General features: G+C 39.8%; 1 non-coding gene across 1 annotated transcript; it reads left to right on the forward strand.

The window, feature by feature from the left end:
* Window positions 1–19825: 19825 nt before the first annotated feature.
* Window positions 19826–20009, forward strand: LOC120362237 (small Cajal body-specific RNA 16). The gene has a single exon (XR_005578198.1).
* The last annotated feature ends 243 nt before the right edge of the window (window positions 20010–20252 follow it).

Genomic DNA, 20252 nt, shown 5'->3' on the forward strand with positions numbered 1-20252 from the left:
TCCTGGCCCCTATTCACTAGAGGACAGTAGTAGTTATTTATTCCTCTACTCCACATCTTGAGTTGTGACAACCAAAAATGTCTTTAGAAATTGCTAAGTGAACTCTGGGATGTAAAAATCACTCCCTAATTGAGCACTGCTCTTTTACAGGAATCTTCCCATCTCTTTTTGCTCTGCTTCTATACTTTTCTTGGTTTTCATTGGTTTGTTTCATACTTGGGAATTTCCTCAGCTTAATCTTTCATTTCTCTCAGCATGATTTAATATTTGTTGTTGTTCGCATACTGTTTCTTTAAAAAAATTGAAATAACATCCTTTTCTTTTCATAAATGAGATGTTTTCTGTTTTCTTTGAAGACATTATTTACAGTTGTTTGCTTATTGTTTTGTTTTTTGCCTCTATTATCTTTGTTTCCTCTAAGTTCTTTCATCCCATTGGTTTTTTCATCCTCTGCCTTTGTAAGGAAAATGGACGTGCTTCAGTCAAGGGTAGGCTGACGTAAACATCTGGTGAGGCATGACACAGCAGGATTGGAGCACAGGTGCACAGTCCCGTGCATTATATAACCACAGTTGTGTAACCATGTTATGGGTGGGTTCATCACCTGGCTCGGAGCCATTATTGTATATGTATTGCTGCAAAGGACATGATTTCATTATTTTTTATGAAATAAAAAATATATATACAATAATGACTCAGAGCCAGTAATATAACGCATTGCTAACTCTGAGAGAAGGAGCCGGCTGCCTTGCAGGCAGACAGTGGGGAGCCAGAAAGTGGTGAGTGCACCAGCGAGTGCAGCTGCCGGTGTGGGGGCGGCAGGAGCCGTGGAGCTGGCACCCAGAGGGGTTGTAACTGGAGCGGGCAGCTGAGATGAAGACCGACGGAGAGAGAGAGAGAATCAAACCACATCCCACTGCCTACAATCCCTTGAATGTTCTTTCAGCTACCCACCACCCATCCACCAGCTCCCCTCAGACTCCAGTTTAGGCTGGAACTGGACAGTCATGTTAGATGAGTATTTCTAATCTGATCACTGTTGGTTAAAATTCTTATTTATGAGTAAGACGCTGCAATACTGATTGGAAACGCTTCGCAAGCACATGGGACATATTTGATGGTCTTCAGGGTAGGCTGACTGGATAGTGATCCCATCATTTTATGGGGGAATCCCTAATGTTAGAGTCTATGTGTCTTTTTTCTTGGCTTGATTAGTTCCACCAAAGAGGAAGCTTCTAATTTTCTACTTGTTAGTTAGCATTTTGGGAGAAACTCAAGGGAAGAGGCCAGGGGAACAGGGTAGGGTGGAGGGAAAGGTGAGACCCATACTTTCTTTGTCTGTTCTTTTTCCTAAAAGCACTTCCTGGGCTGGGCGTGGTGGCTCACACCAATAATCCCAGCACTTTGGAAGGCCAAGGCGGGTGGATCATGAGGTCAAGAGATCGAGACCATCCTGGCCAACATGGTGAAACCCTGTCTTTACTAAAAATACAAAAATTAGTCGGGCATGGTGGTGCGCACCTGTAGTCCCAGCTACTCAGGAGGCTGAGGCAGGAGAATTGCTTGAACCTGGGAGGCGGAGGTTGCGGTGAGCCGAGATCGTGCCACTGCACTCTAGCCAGGCACCTGGCGACTGGGCGAGACTCTGTCCCCCCCAAAAAAGCACTTCCTAAGCTTTTCCAGGTTCCCTCTACCAAATCTTTCATGGTTTAATCTCTTCAAATGGTAAACACATGGTTTTCTGCCAGGGCATAGAAGGAGATCAGGGGCTCAGTTTCTTTTAAAGACTTTGAACCAATTCTCCTACTTTCAGTTTTATACCTTAGTATTTTCTTAAAGATATCTGATACCTGCAATTCTTGAGCATTTGCATATTTCTGTTTGATACCTCCTGTCCCCAAATGGTACTTAGCTTTCTGTGTGTGTGTGTGTTTTAGGTCAATTGCCTCTTATTGATTTATTTTCCATCTCCTAAAACTTGGTGTGTTATGGAAGAGAGTTGAGATAGATGCAAATACTCGGAAGTATTTTGTGCAAATAAATTAATATATTCAGTCAATTGTATTCAACTGGAGCTCCAACATGGTCTTCATCACAGTGTATTGTTCTCAAAGCCATTCAGACCAGCAGCCTCAGCATTATCTTAAAACTTGTTAGAAATACAAATTCTTGGCTGAGTGACGTGGCTCATGTCTGTAATCCCAGCACTTTGGGAGGCCCAGGAGGGAAGATTGCTTGAAGCTGGGAGTTTGAGATCAGCCTGGGCAATATAGTGAGACCTCATCTCTACCAAAAAAGAAAAACAATTAGCTGGGCATGGTGGTATATACCTGTGGTCCCAACTACATGGGAGGCTGAGGCAGGAGGATTGCTTGAACCTGGAAGGCTGAGGCTGCAGTGAGCCGTGATTGCACCACTGCACCCAGTCTGGATGACAGAGCAGGAACACCCTACCTCACCAAACAAAAAGAGAAAAAGCAAATTCTTGTTGTTTGTTTGTAGAAATGGAGTCTTTCTTTGTTGCCCAGGTTGGTCTTGAAATGGCCTCAGTCATTCCACTTCAGCCTTCCAAAGCACTGGGATTACAGGCGTGAGCTACTACGCTGAGGCAGAAATGCAGATTCTTGAGCTTGATTCCAGACCTCAGGAATCAGAAAACCTGGGAGTGGGGCCTAGCAATTTGTGGTTAAGCAGTCTTCAGGTAATTCTAATGTGCACTAAAGTTTGCAAACCATGATAATAGAAGAAAATTAGAAGATTCCAAAAATCAAGACACGTGCCTAACATCTGTTATAAGATGGAATGTTCTTCTAATCTTTGCCTTTTTTTGTATTTCAGGAAAACATTTTAGTATTTCAGAATTTTACTTCTCATGAGCTCATTTCTGAGACATCTGAGAACTAGAAGGGCATTTTAATTTGAAATATAATATTTAACTTCACACGTGTACCTATTTTTGTAATGTCTGCTTATTTTTTAATAAATATTTCAGTATTTCCTAAAAGGCTGCTTATATTTTTAGAATCGTTTTTATTGTTTTTTTCTTCCTATACCCTATTTAACTATGCTGCCCTCTATAGCCCTTTAAATTGAATTCATATGCATTTCAATTATTTCCATTTCAACTTTTTGGGGGAATACTTTTCATTTTTATAGTTATTTCCTCAGTGCATTATAGAGCTCTAATTAAAATCCTTGCTTACTACTGTTTCCTCTCACCTCATTTTCTGAATGTCAATGTTTTCAGCTTTTCTTTCCTCATTTTTAGCTGGCAAACAGAATAAATATTGAGGTTTTTTTCTTTCTTTTTTTTTTTTTTCCTAACCCAGAATACTTGTTACTACTTTTAGAGTTATGGAAAATAGAATGGATTAGAGAATATTTTCTCTTACTCATACTTAATGTTTATCTTTCCTCATTTTCAACTGTCAACAAATTGAGGCAATAAACAGAAATAAATGAAGGGCTTGGGAATCCACAGCTTTGTAGTGTAGCAGCTAGCAATCTCTGATTCTTAGTGGCAACAGGGGACACTCAGTGCTCCCTGCCATCATATCTAGCTCAGATATAAAAGGAAAACATTTTTCATAATCAACTATCTTAGTGATTAAATTTGTATAACCCTTTGTAGTTTCCAAAAATAGCACAGTTTACCTCAACAACTCTGTGTAGGCAGGGTTTGTTTCTGTTTTACAGGTGAGAAAACAAGCTAATTAGGTAACCAGGCCGGGGAAATTGGGTTTGCCAGGGCTAACCATAAAAAACACCACAGTCTGGGGGCTTAAACAACAACAGAAACTTGTGTTTTCACAGTTCTTGAGGCTGGAAGTCCAAGACGAAGGTGTTGGCAGGTCTGATTTTTCTGAGGCTTAACCCTTTGGCTTGCAGAGGGCTGTCTTTCTACTGTGTCCCTACAAAGTTTCCTTTATCTCTGGATGTGCCTCCCTGTGTCCAAATGTCTTTTTCTTGTAAGAACACCAGTTGGATTTGATTAGGATCCACCCTAAAGGCCTAGTTTTAACTTAGTTGCCTCTTAGTAACCTTATGTCCAAATACAGTCATATTCTAAGGTACGGGGCTTAGGTTTTAACATACAATTTTTTGAGAGGGACGCATTTCAGCACACAACAGTCATAGTAATTGGGTGTTCTTCTGGTCTCAGGTTTGGCTCTTTCTAGTTAATCAAGATAGAGAGCAAATTGCAAGAGAAAGACACAATGAAGAAGCAAGAAAACTAAAGATAAAATATCCTTAGATGGCAAGTGCCATCTAAGAAGACTTTATGCTGCTCTTCAAAGAAACTTACCCTTGTCTCAGTCTTTCTGGAATTTTTCTACAGTACTTCCTTTTTTTTTTTTTTCTTAACTTCTTTTTTAAACCTTGTTCTCATCTGGGAGATATTTGTACTTCCCTTTTTAGCTTTACCGAAAAGCTTCTAGTACGGTTCTCTAGCTCAGCTTGGACCTTTGTAAGTATAGAAACAAAGTTACTCTTTCAAACTCAAGCCAGTCCTCATTCATCTATTTTTAGGATGTCTGTTTCCTAAAAGCAACATAGAACTTGAAAAAAATCTGATCATGGCTTTCGGGTGCTAGAAAGGCATGAATTCCGCAAAAAAGAAGACTCATCTCCCTGAAATACTCCCTGTACTCGCGTTGGATTGCTAAAACACTTCGGGGCTTGTGAATTAACACAGCATGAGACATACTCTCACTGCAAATTCCTATCCAGTTTTCTTATTTTCATAAAATAATGTCCTTCTCTCACTGGGGACAGTAAGAAATTGCCCTCCCTTTTCCCAAAGTGCATGATAGAATTTAAGAGTGACTGAGATTCACTAAGTCTCTGCACAAATATACTTCTGAGTCACATTTTGCAGAATGAGGCATTTTTTAAACTTTGTGTGCTTTACTGCAGAAGCAGCACAGATGTGCCAAGAGACTAGGGTTTATTCTTTGGAGACAACACTTTTGGAAACTGTCTCCTTATATCTCTTTCTTTTGACTACAGGGTTCTCTGGAGAAATAGAACCAATTGGAGATATATATATATATATATATGAGATTTAGTATGAGAATTGGATCACATGATTATGGAGGCTGAGAAGCCCTGCAATCTGCCATCTGCAAACTGGAGAACACGGAGAGCTGGTGGTGTAATTCAGTCCAAGTCCAAAAACCTGAGAACCAGGGGAGCCAGTGCTGTAACTCCTACTCTGAGACCAAAGATCTGAGAGTGAGGTGGGGGACAGAGTGTATGTTGGGGGGAAATGGAGGTGCTCCTGTAAGTCTCAGAGTCCAAAGGCCTGAATGCCTCGAGCTCTGATGTCCCAGGGCAGGAGAAAATGGATGTTGTAGCTCAGGACGACGAAATGAGCCCTCCTCGTATTTTCGTTCTACTCAGGCCCTCACTAAATTGGATGATAGCTGTCCATATTGATGAAGGTAGGTCTCATTTACTTTATTGATTCAGATGCTAATCTCTTCTGGAAACACCTTCACAGACATACCCAGAAATACTGTTTTACCAGCCATCTGGCTACTCCTTCACTTAGTTAAGGTGACACATAAAATTAACTGTAACACGGTTTCTTAAACTATGTTCATGAGTCATTTTGGGATCAAATTTATTGTGTGATACATCAGAGCCAATGTTTCAAATCAGAGTTCCTAAGAGCATTGACCTAGCCACATTAGAATCCCTTTGCTCTTCCATTAAAGTCAGTTGGAGAGATTGTCCAAAATGTATGTATTTGGAGTCCACCCTAGACCTCCTGACTCGAACTGAGAATCAGTTTTTAACACTCAGTTACTCTCCCACACTCTGTGTGTTAAGAATTGCTGCTTTAAATGAAAGCCAATAAAAATTAAGCATTCACAATGTTACTGAAAAGTGGTCCTGATCCACACCCCAAGAAAGGGCTCTTGGATCTTGTGCAAGAAAGAATTTGGGGTGAGTTCACAGAGTAGAGTAAAAGAAAGTTTACTAAAAAAGTAGGAAACAAAAGAACAGCTACTCCATAGGCACAGCAGCATTGAGGGCTGCTGGTTAGCTGTTTTTATGGTTATTTCTTGATTATATGCTAAAAAAAGGGTTGATTATTCATGAGTTTTCTGGGAAAGGGATGGAGATTTCCTAGAACTGAGGGTTCTTCTTCCTTTTAGACCATATAGGGTTACTTCTGGATGTTGCTGTATTCTTTGTAAACTGTCATGGTCCTAGGGGGAGTGTCTTTTAGCATGCTAATGCATCATAATTAGTATATAATGAACAGTGAAGACACTAGAGGTCATTTTTGTCACCATCTTGGTTTTGGCAGAGTTTGGCTGGCTTCTTGACTGCATCCTGTCTTATCAGCAGGATCTTTATGACCTATATCCTGTGCTGATTTCATATCATATCCTGTGACTAAGAATGCCTAACTTTGTGAATATCCCGTTCAGTAAGTCTCAGCCTCATTTTACCCAGCCCCATTCATGATGGAGTCATTCTGGTTCAAATGCCTCTGACAACAGTGCCCCCTTTCTGGTCCCAGATGAAAATCTGGTTTTTATTTTGGCAAACAGTTGTAGTAGAATTAATCCAGACCATTGTGTATCTACAGTTTACACTGGCACATGCAGTTTATGTCTGCTTGATGTTCAGTAACTGCTAAGTGTATGCATATCCACATGTGTGTAACCCAAGGAGTGTAATGGTTTAGTTTAATAGAAGGAAAATTGAACATCTTAGTTTTTTCTTTTGAGAACCTGATTTTTCTTTGGTAACCCTCTGTGCATAACTAAAGCTACAGATCAATGGCTCTTGCAAGGCTTACGGACACCTCTGAGGGCCAGCCAGTGTGAATAACTCTCCACTCAGGGATCTGCTGATCCAATAATGATAATGAAGCATGTCCTACTTCTATTTGTTGTAAGACCACTTGAGCCCACAATACATATTGACATGTATTGGCAATTATATTAGCATGTAATTTAGCTACACCTTCTCAAATTAGAGGCCTACTTACAAAAGACTGCTGATTCAGTTTTCTAAGGTTTAATTGTCTTTATGATTCTGCTCTTACACGGAAGAGCGGAAAGCTCTTTCTTTCCTACTCTGAAGTACATAATAGGTCTCAGAAACATCTGGACTGCAGGGATTCTATTAACAAAAGAAAAGAGAGCCCTTGGGGAAGACTGAATTGATTTTACTGGCCATCGTTGGACAGATCATTGAAAGAATAGTAAAAGGTGAATCCAAGTTAGATTAAGTCATACTACGAGTGGAATGTGGGTAGGTTTTGTGGAGGAAAGACCCAGGAGGAGCTATTCAGCATGCTGGTAGGAGAGGAGGGCACTGACAGAGGATTTGGTGCAGACAAACCTGCAGAGTTAGGAAAGGCTTGTAATGCCTGTGGAGAGGAATGGACAGGAAGTTCCACTGACAAAATAAAACGACTAAAGAATTGTTAGCCTATTGTGGGCTTCACTGGTCTTGGAGTATAGACAACAGAATAACCATAGGACGATTTCTTGGGATACTGCAGGGCCAGACATGTGAAATATGATTCTCAAAAAACTTCTGACTCTTGGTTATTGTCAAACTGAAGCTATTGATTCTAGTCATAATGTTTCTAGGTTTTTAATCTATTATGAATTCCAAAGTCTGTTGGAATCCCAGCTTTGGATACATTTGATAATAAAAATCACAAGTCACTAAATTTTTAGAGTAAGTGACTACATGAACTCAAATAGAATAAAATAATTTTAAAAAATCAAAGAAAAAAACAAAAATAAAACACTAAGTATTACCATGTCTTAGCCTACTCAGAGAAACAAGTAGTTCAAGTTTGGCCCCTCTTACAGTGAGAAAACAGCAAAGAATATGTACTTTTCTCTTTTTTAAGATAAAAAAATATTGATCAATTGACAAATTTATTATTTAGAAATATGATTACTCTGAATTACCTCAGAGGGTTGGTTGTATATTATCTAGATCAGTGCTTTACAATAAAATATAATGTGAGTCACATATGTAATTTTAAATTTTCTAGTGGCTTCATTTAAAATTTAAATTTTCTAGTAGCTTCATTTAAAAAATAAAAATGGTGAAATTAATATCAGTTAAATTTTGTTTATCCCAATATATCCCAAACATTATCATTTCAACATGTAATCAATATAAAAAGATTAAGATATTTTACATTTTTTTAAAATACCAAATTTCTGAATCTGAGATTCTGTAGGTATTTATTTTACACTTACAGCACATCTTAATCTGGACTTTCCCTGTTTGAAGTACTCGGTAGCCACATTTGGCTGTTGGTTGTACAATATTGGACAGCTCAGAGCTAGAAGATCATGTATTCCATACTAATGTAAAATATTATGAGTTTCTAAACCTGCTTCCACAGTTTGGAAATATACTTTGGGATTTTTCTCAGCCAATATCTCTTTGAAGTTTGTCTAATTAGAAACATCTAAGTTACAGCGTTTTAACTTGAGGGTTTTTTGGGATGGAGTCAAACCACTTTTTGACTGAAATGGCATTTCTTTGTGGAAGACAGGAAGATCTCAAGTGTTTGAACAAATGAGTTTGTTTTTCTTTCTGTTTGATTTTAGAGATAGTAAATTTGGAATTCTGGTTTAACATTTGCATGGTATTTACTTTTTTCCTGTGCAACAGAAAAACACTGGCATTCTTGGAAGACCTGGGTGAGTTATAGCTGGAATAGTTGCCCCATGTTGGATATGTTTATATAATTATAAGGCTTGCGTTAATGTTGGGTGTGAATGCAGCCTCCCAGAGATTTCCTCCATGATTACTGCACATAGAAATAGTTGGATGATTTCCTTGCTCTCAAGAATGAGTAGGAGCAGAGAGACCGACTGGACTGATAGGGCTGTTTGGACAGGTGTGAGGGGTAGCTCATGCTTGGATGACAGACTGAGTCAGGGCCAGAGAGGGACTTCAGCAGACGCCTTCACAACGGGAAGGTATTTATTATTTATTTAACAAATACTTCTACAATGCTTGCCAAGCACTAAAGTCTGTCCAAGTGCTTTGTGAATGTTAACTTGCCTAATCCACATGATAACCCTATGACATAGGTGATAACCCAGTTCACATGAGAAAACTGAGGCACAGAAGGTTAAGTGACTCACCCATGGTCTCATAGCTAGTGACTGGAAGAGCCAGGAATGAAGCCCAGACAATCCGGCTCTGTATCTATGCTCTTAACTACTTGCTTCTCTCCGCTGCTCCAATCGTGACAGACCCTCCTTCTGGCTTCCTTGGCAGATGTATGTGTCCTACTCCTGAAATCATGGGTCACCTTGGGAAAGACATCATTAAGATGATATTGTCTCCCCTCCTTCAGAATGGGAAGTTGAAACAGAAAATTTAAGTTATCAAAAATAAAAATGCCACATTTTTAACATCTGAGTTACAAACATGAATTTAATACCTGCTATACAAATGTCATTTGTTACCATCAACAATTGGCCTCTGGAGTCTGTTTATATGCAGACTCTTCTATTCTTGGGAATTCAGAAGAATAATGTACTACATGATGCTGCAAGAAAGGATTGAGAGAATCTTCTGGGCTTAGGGTAGAGATAAAACCCCTTAGCTATCACCACAAATATTGCCTAAATTTGAGCGGCAACTCTTTCTTGCTTTTCTTGTCAAAGGATAAAGACACAAGTCAGGCAGTGCCTTAAGGGAAGCTACTTCTATTGAATATATTTTTGGAAGAGCTATGATTGTCTGAGTTCAGTGTGAGTGCAGATGTTGGATATGGGCTAGTTCAAGAGGGCAGGGACAAAAGGTTTAAAAACTTCTGCAGCAAGGTCAAAAGATACAGAACAATTTTTAAAAAAGTCTTTTTGTGTGAACTTATAATAGAAACACATGCCAAGTCACCTCAGTATTATTTTTAACTGCAGGCACTTAGGTCTGTAGTTGTCTAATTGAGAACATGATTATTCATTCAGCCCTTATTTTGTGTAAGGAGCTGGTTGCCCTCACACTAAATTATTTTGCACAAAAATCCTATTATAATAAAGTATTCTTTGGAGTTTTCACATCTTGTAGGGAGTGTTGCTGGTCACCTTGACCAAGCTGCTCTATGGTATATTATTTTTCTCTGAGATATTTGAATTCAGCATTACTAATAGCTTTACACTTGTTTCCATAGAAAAAGTTGAAAGGACTGTATTTATGGGAATATTTATATTTATTTTCTGATTGCCTCTAGCTGTATGGAACAGTTGATTTTAGATATATGAGAAATATTATAATTTATCTCTGGGATAGATTGTGGGAGCGGGAATTTGAGGTTGTATAGAACAAGAATTGTATTAACAAAACTAGATTTGATTAATAGTAACTAATTTATTGAGCAATTCCACATGACAGGCGTTATCCTGATTTCTTTACATTTATGTTTTCAAAGCTTTACCTGTCAATTAGGTACTCTATCAATTAGACACTATTATCATTCTCTTTTAAAGGCCAGGAAGTTAATCCTCAGAGAAGCAAAGGAACTTGCATAAAGTCACGTAGCAAATCATGTCAAAGCTTGGATTTGTCTTTAAGGTTGTCTAACTTCATGCTTCTAATGATTACCCTCCACCGATAGGATCTAGAATTAACCTTAACGTAGGAGACGAGAATGTGTGTGTGTGTGTGTGTGTGTGTGTGTGTGTGTGTGTGTGAGAGAGAGAGAGAGAGAGAGAGAGAGTATTGAGAAAGAGTTGGTGTAGAACAGGATTTGGCAAGCTTTTTTTTTTTTTTTTTTTTCCCCTCTGTTGCCGGGTGCCAGGCTTGAGTGCAGTGGCACGATCTCGACTCACTGCAACCTCTGCCTCCTGGGTTCAAGCAATTCTCCTGCCTCAGCCTCCTGAGTAGCTGGAACTTACAGGTGTGCGCCACCACGCCCAGCTAATTGTTGTGTTTTATTTATTTATTTATTTATTTTTATTGCATTTTAGGTTTTGGGGTACATGTGAAGAACATGTAAGATTGTTGCCTAGGTACACACATGGCAGTGTGGTTTGCTGCCTTCCTTCCCCTCACCTGTATCTGTCATTTCTCCCCATGCTATCTCTTCCCACCTCCCCACACCTCCGTCCCTCCCCCATTTCCCCCCAACAGACCCCAGTGTGTAGTGCTCCCCTCCCTGTGTCCATGTGTTCTCATTGTTCAACACCCGCCTATAAGTGAGAACATGTGGTGTTTGATTTTCTGCTCTTGTGTCAGTTTGCTGAGAATGATGGTTTCCAGGTTCATCCATGTCCCTACAAAGAACATGAACTCATTGTTTTTGATGGCTGCATAATATTCCATGGTGTATATGTACCACATTTTCCCTATCCAGTCTATCATCGATGGTCATTTGGGTTGGTTCCTACCGTCTCACACCAGTCGGAATGGCGATCATTAAAAAATCTGGAGACAACAGATGCTAGAGAGGATGTGGAGAAATAGGAACACTTTTACACTGTTGGTGGGAGTGTAAATTAATTAAACCATTGTGGAAGACAGTGTGGCGATTCCTCAATGACCTAAAAAATTTTTGTGTTTTTTAAGTAGAGCCGGGATTTCACCGCACTGGCCAGGATGGTCTCGATCTCTTGACCTCGTGATCCACCCACCTCGGACTCCCAAAGTGCTGGGATTACAGGCTTGAGCCACTGCACCCAGCCAAGCTTTTTTAAGTGAAAAAACCAGATAGTAAATATTTTAGGTTTTATGGGCCACAGATGGTCTTTGCTGCATAATTTTTGTTTTTCTAATATTTAAAAAATGTAAAACCCATCATTTCAGCTGTTTATATAAAAATAAGTAACAGGCTGGATTTGGTCTGTGGGCTATACTTTGCTGATCCTTGATTTAGAAACTTCTTATGTTCATGTACAATACCAGTGAGTGAGAGTTTTGAAAGGAGATTTGAAGAACAGAAATTCCTATGTATAGCTATTTGTCTCTCTATATATGTATAGCATCTTGTAACTTCAAGTTCTGTGGTAGGAGAAAAACATTGCTGCATTCTTAGAAAGTGGGAATATTTCACTAAAATTGGTAAAGTACAAATGACAAATTAACAGATGATTATAGACATATCTTCATATACTTAATGCACACATATATGTGTAAGCATGAATTGATATCTGTGAATTGATTTCCTAATCTACTACCTAATATATTCTGTAGATTATACATGGAAACAGACAAAGCAGTTATGGAAGAAGAGTTTGATGTACATTATAGGATTTTAGTGTGGGAAGAACTAATAAATTACACCCTCATTTCCCTTCTCAAGTTTTAATCCAATCAGGAAAGGAGTCTGATGAAGATCAAGATGCTGGTTTTGTTCTTGATATGGCTGTATGAAAATAGCTTAGGTCTGAGCTTCTTACTATTGAAGCCTAGGATTAGAATTACTCACCTAATCTCAGGCTGCACTGGACAACTACAATCCTCTCCACATGGGACAATCTTTTTCTGCCATGTGTGATACACCTCAGGGCTGGTGGACCAGGGAAATGTTTTTGCTGGAAGGCAGATCTGGAAGAGAGGAGGAATATGCTCAGCATGTCCAGATCACTTCCTCATCTCAGACTTAATTATCACCTCCAGATAGTCCAAACTTGCCTTAAAAGATATCAAAAGATACTAGCTTTGTGGTCCAAAGTGAAGATCCCAAAGGAGAAATTGGTGCTCAATTGTGAAGGCACACTGATAGCTATTTTATTTGTCATCATTTTATATAAAAGTAGATGGAAAACAGATATTATGTCAGCTGTTTTAGTCTGACAACATAAGTCTGGTTTGGCTCTGTTTGTGTTTTGTCCTGTTAGTGACATGAATGCCAGTCTAATGATTCATTTGTTACTGAAATGCTGAAGTTGATCAGGGCAATGTCTCTTAGTCTGGTGTCAGCCTGTTGCCCAGGAGCCGTGATAGCTGCCACCCACACCAGCCACACCTGAGAGGCCCAGTGACACAGCCAGTCATTACATTTCAGTGTGTTTAATTTTAGTCACCAAGATCAGAAAGCTGACTGCTGGGGAGGGAGGCTCATTTGGGCTAGCTTAAACCAAAGTGATATAACGCACTGCACGATTCGGGATTGTAAGGTGATATAAGTGTGTTGGTGCTTCTGTTTGTATATGTTTATAGGAAATGGCTGAAGATTGGTTCATATAACGCTAACGATACTTTGTAACAAGCTTTGGGGTATTTTTTCCCCCTCTTTGTATTTTTCTGCATGACTCAAATTTTTCTAATAGTTATGAATCATTTTTCACCAAAAGAATCAAGTCGTTATTTATTAATTTTTTTTTTTTGAGATGGAGTCTCGCTCTGTCACCCAGGCTAGAGTGCAACGCAATGGCGTGCCCTTGGCTCACTGCAACCTCTGCCTCCCAGTTTCAAGCAATTCTCCCGCCTCGGCCTCCGGAGTAGCTGGGATTACAGGCGTGTGGCACCACACCTGGCTAATTTTTGTATTTTCAGTAGAGATGGGGTTTTACCATGTCAGTCAGGCTGGTCTCGAACTCCTGACCTCATGATCTGCCTGCCTCGGCCTCCCAAAGTGCTGGTATTACAGGGCTGAGCCACTGCCCCTGGTTATTAGTTATTTTTAAAGGTAAAGTCATGTGGTTTGCTCCACACCTGTCCTACCCTCCTCCAATCACTCTATTTTTTTCCCTCCTCTCCTCCCTCCCTTTCACTCTTCTACATACCACATATTTGGTACTGACTTTGTGTCACTGTGCTTGGTGCTGGGGATACAGTGGTAAAGAACTCAGACCCTGTTCCAACTCTCATGGAGCCTACAGACCAGTGAAACAGCCTAAGAGGCTGAAACTTCACTTGTAGCCTTTGTCCACTTGGAATTCACTGATATTCCCAGATGTGTAGATTGGAATACTTCTCATCAGATTTCATCTGGAGACTTAATCCCATAGAGTATTTTGTCTGATTTGTGAATTGCTTTACATGGAAAACATCTAAAAGGCATGATTGCATTTATTTTACACTTGATTAATTGCCTTTATTAATAACATTTTTTGAAAGAATGTAAACAGAAGTATAGGGAGTTGGGCAGGACCAGGGGCCCCATTTTGATTAATAGTTAATAACTAAATGTACTCATAGCATGTGTATTTTTTTTCGGTCACTATAACTAACAGAACTTTTGAATGGCAGGAGAGCTATGTAAGAGTCCAGGCGCCAGAGATTTTTCTTGTATCATTGAATAAGTCAGTTTACCCAAGAAATAGTGGTGAATGGCAGCTGAGCATTGGAAGGGATAAGGGCCTTTCAGTTTGGGGTCTTCTTAGGTCATGCATGGCAGAGTCACAGAATGGATAGTCAACCCCATGTCTGTCATATGCACATGTAACAGGGGGCTTGAAATTAGTTAGGAGTGGTTTCAAAAATTCACTTTAGTCTATTTGGTTATGAATCACAATAATTGTGCTAAAATCATTGCTGGCTAAAGTATCCCTACCCATTCCTCTGAGAGCACCTTCTCTTCCTCCCTCCACTTACTTCTACAGCTTTGGAGATTTAGTCACCATGCACAGATCCTGTATTAGTAATGAGGCAGCCTGGGATTTTCATGTCGTTCCTCTCCTCTGATACACCATTGGAATTGATTTACCTTAATTTATGACTTCTGATTTCATCCCAGGGCATAAATGACTCATGGTTGACCGTGTTTCCCTCAGTGGATTTTTAACCTTTCTTTGTTTAATATATTTATGATAAGGGTCAGAGATGCTTCATTCAAAAGCAGCAGGAAGACTGGGAGTGAAAGCTTCTTTCTTGCCTTTTAATTTCAGAAAGTTTAAGACAACCCAGCAGTAGAAGTGGGGCTGGAGAGCAGAGCATGCTGAGGTTCCGTGGAGGTATTATTTGGTTGTCTAGCTGGAATGAAATGATTTAATAGAGTACAGATGATATAAAGTAATAGATGGGGTCTAAAAGATCAATTAATAGGTTTCACATGTCAGCATGCAGCCCTCCTCCTGGAAATGGGCATCATCTCTTCCCCATCCTAATAGAGAGGGTGAGATGTCATCGAGCTGTCACATTGGAATAAGCCTCTCAGTAATGACAGCAAAACGGTGGGATATTTGAATGCTTTGTGTGAGACCGTCTTACTCCTTTCTTCTTGATACAGTGATTGGGGATGGAGGGTGAGTTATAGGCAAATAAAAAAAGATAAAGAAATGACAACTCCCCACTGTCACATGTACCCTTAGTGCAGACTCACAATATAGTACAGCTGTGTCACAAAGGAGAGTTAAATTCTGTCAGTCAAAAGTGAAAATATTGTGCATGTTGCTGTGTATATGCATACATCTGAAGAGTTGCTAAAGAGTCTGTAAAAATTCCTCAGTGACTGAACACAGTTAGTATAATGTAACATATCTATATTTATTGTCCATGAAAAGATTTTATGGTGGGTGCAGTGGCTTATGACTATAATCCCAGCACTTTGGGAGGCTGAAGCAGCAGGATCACTTGATGCCAGAAGTTCGGGATCATAGAGAGACCTGGTCTCTACAAAAAAGAAAAAAAAAATTAGGTATGCACCATCATGCCTAGCTGTAGTCCCAGCTACTTGGGAGGCTCAGGTGGGAGGATCACCTGGGCTTGGGAAGTTGAGCCTTCAGTGAGGTATGATTGTGCCACTGCTTTCCAGCCTGGGTAACAGAGTGAGACCTTATCTCTAAAAAACAAAAACAAAAGAACGACAACAAAAACTTTGATATACTAAGAGAAAAACATTTACCTAATTGGATATACATTGTGAGTCTGCTTTTTAAAAAGTATGTATTTGCATGAAAGTTTAGAAATATCTCCATTAGAATATTGACAATACTACTGTGCTTATTGATGGGTGGTGAGATTATGGAATTTTTTTTTTTTAAATAACGTTTCTATAGAGATGTCTTATCTGTGTGATAAGAATTGTTGGCCAGGAGCCGGGTTCATGCCTGTAGTCCCAGCACTTTGGGAGGTGGAGGAGGGTAGATCTTGAGATCAAGAGATTGAGATCATCCTGACCAACATGGTGAAATCCCGTCTCTACTAAAAATACAAAAAAAAAAAGCTGGGTGTGGTAGCTCACACCTGTAGTCCCAGCTACTCTGGAGGCTGAGGTAGGAGAAACACGTGAACCCAGGAGATGGAGGTTGCAGTGAGCCGAGATTGTGCCACTGTACTCCAGCCTGGCAATTGAGTGAGACTCTATCTCCAAAAAAAAAAAAAAAAAAAAAAAAAAATAGAATTGTTAAGTTAAAAATAAAATTCCTGGTAAGTTGAACCTGCCTATTACTACTTAATACAAATTCCATCTGAAGCAGAGAACCTTTGTTGAGGCTAAGGGAGATTTGCTGCTTCTAACACTGCTGCCTCCTTCAACTACTTGGTGGCCAAAGTGACTGAACAGCTGAAGCTTCTTAGAGGTTTCCCAGGGCTCTAGTCAGGGCTCTCAGTGTTATTGTAGTAAGCTAAGACATATCCAGTAGAGATAAGATATATATGAGCTTGAAAATTATTCCAGCTGAAAACTTATATCTCCACCTATCCAAATATGATTCAGTTCTTGTTTCTATACCTTCACAAATATTTCCTTTATGTCTATAAAAAAGAGAGAAGCATTTTCTTGTCTGATGTCTATTTTCATTAAAAAAAAAACAAAAACCCAAAGACTATGTTGGATGACCAGCTCAGAAATGTCGGTGTACTTTTCTCTTCAAATGCATTAAAATCTCTTTACTTTTAAAAATCACTTGTTTGAGCAGCTGTGCTATGAGCAGGAAGTCCATTATCTTCATTATCTTCCACTTCAAGTTCACCTGTCCCGCGTCTCAACCTCCAACTGCCTAAGAACTCTGGGACTCATTTGTTTGAATGAGGGGAACCAGCCCTCTTAACCAAAAGCCAAGCAAAGGAAACTGGAGTCTTCCACAGCCATTGTCTCTTGGACCCAAAAGGTGTTGCTGTTGCTGTGGGTTCCCCATGCTTAGCCTGGTCCTTGCACAAGACAGCGTGCCCAAGTTTGGACTCCAGGATTACTGTTCTCTTAGTGAACTCTCACAAGGCTGGTCATTATATTCCAAAGCATAGGACATAGCCATGTGCTCTTCCTGCCCCAAGTCCGTAGTTTTTGAGCCTGAGTCACCAGCCTAGAATCTCCTGGGAATTTTATTTCATAGGGTCTTTTGTCTTTTCATGCCACTGTGTCTTGATCACATCCTTACTGGTCCACACCAACTGGTAAGTCTAACTTTGAACCTCAGAAAGCATGGATGCTCTATTTATTTCCTTATTTCCTTTCTCCCAGTGTTCTCAGATCATCTTATGGAAGAACCTAGCAGGAGTTTGGTCAATGTGATCAGGTCATCTGTGTTTGCTAATTGACCATAATGGAAGTTAGACTGGGAGATAGGAGAAATATCTTTCTTGATGGTTACATTTCAAAGGGATGGTTTCCAGGTCCTTGAGAAAGACATTCTTGGGTCATAAAACATTTACATCTCAAAGGGACATATAAAAATGTACAACTAAATTTTTTTTTTGAAGACAGAGTCTCACTCTGTTACCCAGGCTGGAGTGCTTTGGCAAGATCATAGTTCACTGTGGCCTCAGACTCCCAGGCTCCAAGGGATCCTCCTGCCTCAGTGTCCCGAGTAGCTGAGACTACAGTTGTGTGCCACCATGCCAGGCTATTAAATTTTATTTATTTATTCATTTATTTATATATTTATCTTGTGGAGATGGAGTCTCACTGCTTCCCAGGCTGGTCTTGAACTGCTGGCCTCAAGGGATCTTTCCACTTTGGCCTCCCAAAGTGTGATTACAGATGTGAGCCACCATGCCCAGCTCCAATTGCAAATAATATAAAGTAAATGCTCTAAGGGAAGTCAGAGACCTGTGATCAGGAAGAAGCCTGTCTAAGTGTAATCAAGCTGCTGAGGGGAATGTTAAGGTAAACTTGATGAGCAGCAGCCTTCAAAGAGCCCCAATATAATCACAAAAGGTTCTAACTCATCTCATTTCCATGCTCTTTCCCAGTGTGGATGGCTTGCTCTGTATGTACACAGCTAAAGCTGAGTTTTCTACAGCAGGGGCCACCAGAAATCCGCCTTATGGCCGATTGTGCCATATACTTGACATGGCATAAGGCACTGTTTCCAATTTGGTAGTCTTCCTCTTTGTGGAGAGTGGATACTTCATACAGTGCTTTAGGTACTAAGGGAATTAAGACCTGACACGTCCTTAATGGGATGTTACGCTGCAAGGTGGGGAGTCTGTGCTTCTCTTCTTGGTGACTACTAGGTGGGTTTTCTGCTGCCAAAAACCAAACCGACATCAGTATTCCCTCGACACCTCCAGTTCAGCAACACAAGGAGAATTCACTTCCTTGAAAGTCACCTTGATGCTATTTTCCTTTGTACGTGATTTTAAAATATACTGTGATAAATCTCATTTGTTCTCTCATTCAGTGGTTAAAGGAACATGTAAGGGAGTTGGTGAAGTTTATTTAGTTGATAGAATTTTAGAGATGATTTTAAATTCCATATAACCATCTTAAGACTTATATGAGAAGTTATGACCAAAATTATTAGCTCTGTTTAGATCAAGATGTAATAAAGAAACCTGTCCAGTTAGGAACTAGGTCTGTTTCTCTCTGCTTATCAAATTGGGTTTTACAAATATGAATGTTCCTGAGTACCTTCATAAGGGACACATTGTGTTTGTTCTGTTCATCACTGGTGAGAAGTAACTTGACATTTTCATTGCTAATAACTTCCTTGCAAAGTATATTGACACTTCAGTCATTTTTGAACCAAATCAGCAAATAATGAGGGGCTCTTCTGTGAAATTCACCCACGCAGTTCTTGCTCGCAAATGATGCAGGCTGTCGAGGTTGCCAAGATGCAGATGACATGTGGATAGTGGAATAATAACAGACAACCTAAATAAATATTCAGAACATCAACAGGTTTCATTTGGAGGTGTGTAAATAGCTACAAAACAAACTTGGTGGACATTAATTACTGCAGGAGGTGAGAGGACTAGAAGAGCACGCATAAGATGGATCTCAGAAATGAATCTTCCAAGCCTGATTTGTCTTTCCTTGAAACCCATTTGCTCAGTGCTTCGTGCATACATCCACGAGTTATTCTCCCCATACACACGTCCCTTCTCGATTTCCCACTTTCCTGTGACTACCCTTCATTGCAGATAAAAGAATCCACTCTTAATTCCTTCTATTCACCGTCGTATATAACACTCCTGCCTCCACACAAGCCCTCCTCTCTGCTGGAAGGTCTTTATTTCAATTGTGATTTTTCTTTGTTCCTTCTACCTTGCTAATTTTTCTAAGTAAAACTCATGACCTCTTTCAGAAGGTCTACCTAGAGCTCCTTGTCTCCCTTGACTTTCCTCCGTTCTTCACTGTAGAGCAGGCAGGGCATGGGGGTGGCCTGAGGTCAAATATTTCCTCGGCTGGGTTCTATGTAACACATTTCTTAACATCTCAGAAACAGTTTCCTCATCTTTAAAGTGAGGTTCTCTCTGATCATTTTTTTAACATTAAGAGAATTGTGGATGAATGCTACAGGCATATATATTAAAGAGGCATGGATTTTTTCTTTTCTCACTGAAGTGTATTTGTGCCTATACTTGTATCTGGCACACGGTAGATTGTTTTCTAATGCCTCTCAGTTTTTAAAATATTTTGAGGAGAGTTGATAATTGGTAGCAGGAGTAACATTCTGATATGAGCCGCTCTGCTGTTAGAAGTAGAAATCTCATGGCCTGGGGAAAGGCTCCTGTGTTGTTGAACCTGCCCAGTTGTGGGTGCGGCCTTATACCAGGAAGCCCAGCGCTGACCTAGAGCAAATTCCCAGGAGACGTCTTTCCTAGGATTTGAATTTGCAGTAACAGCTGTGAACATTCTAGCAGCACTTTGATCACGTGTGATACTGCAAACAGGACCCAACCCCCCAGCACCCCAAAAAAGGGGAAACCTCTAGAACATACTGATGTTTTTTGCTTTTAACATTTTAAAATTAAAAATTAAATATACATACAATAAGATGGGGCCTTTTTGGTGCGTAGTTCTTTTACATTCATAGTCTCTTTTTCAATAATTATTTGGTGAATGAATGAGGCAGCTGATATAGGACTTGACACCAAGTTGGCTCTCAGTGTATACTTGTATATCTGTAAGTCTACAG

Source organism: Saimiri boliviensis, chromosome 1 (genome assembly GCF_048565385.1).
Source record: "Saimiri boliviensis isolate mSaiBol1 chromosome 1, mSaiBol1.pri, whole genome shotgun sequence".
Classification (NCBI taxonomy): domain Eukaryota; kingdom Metazoa; phylum Chordata; class Mammalia; order Primates; family Cebidae; genus Saimiri; species Saimiri boliviensis.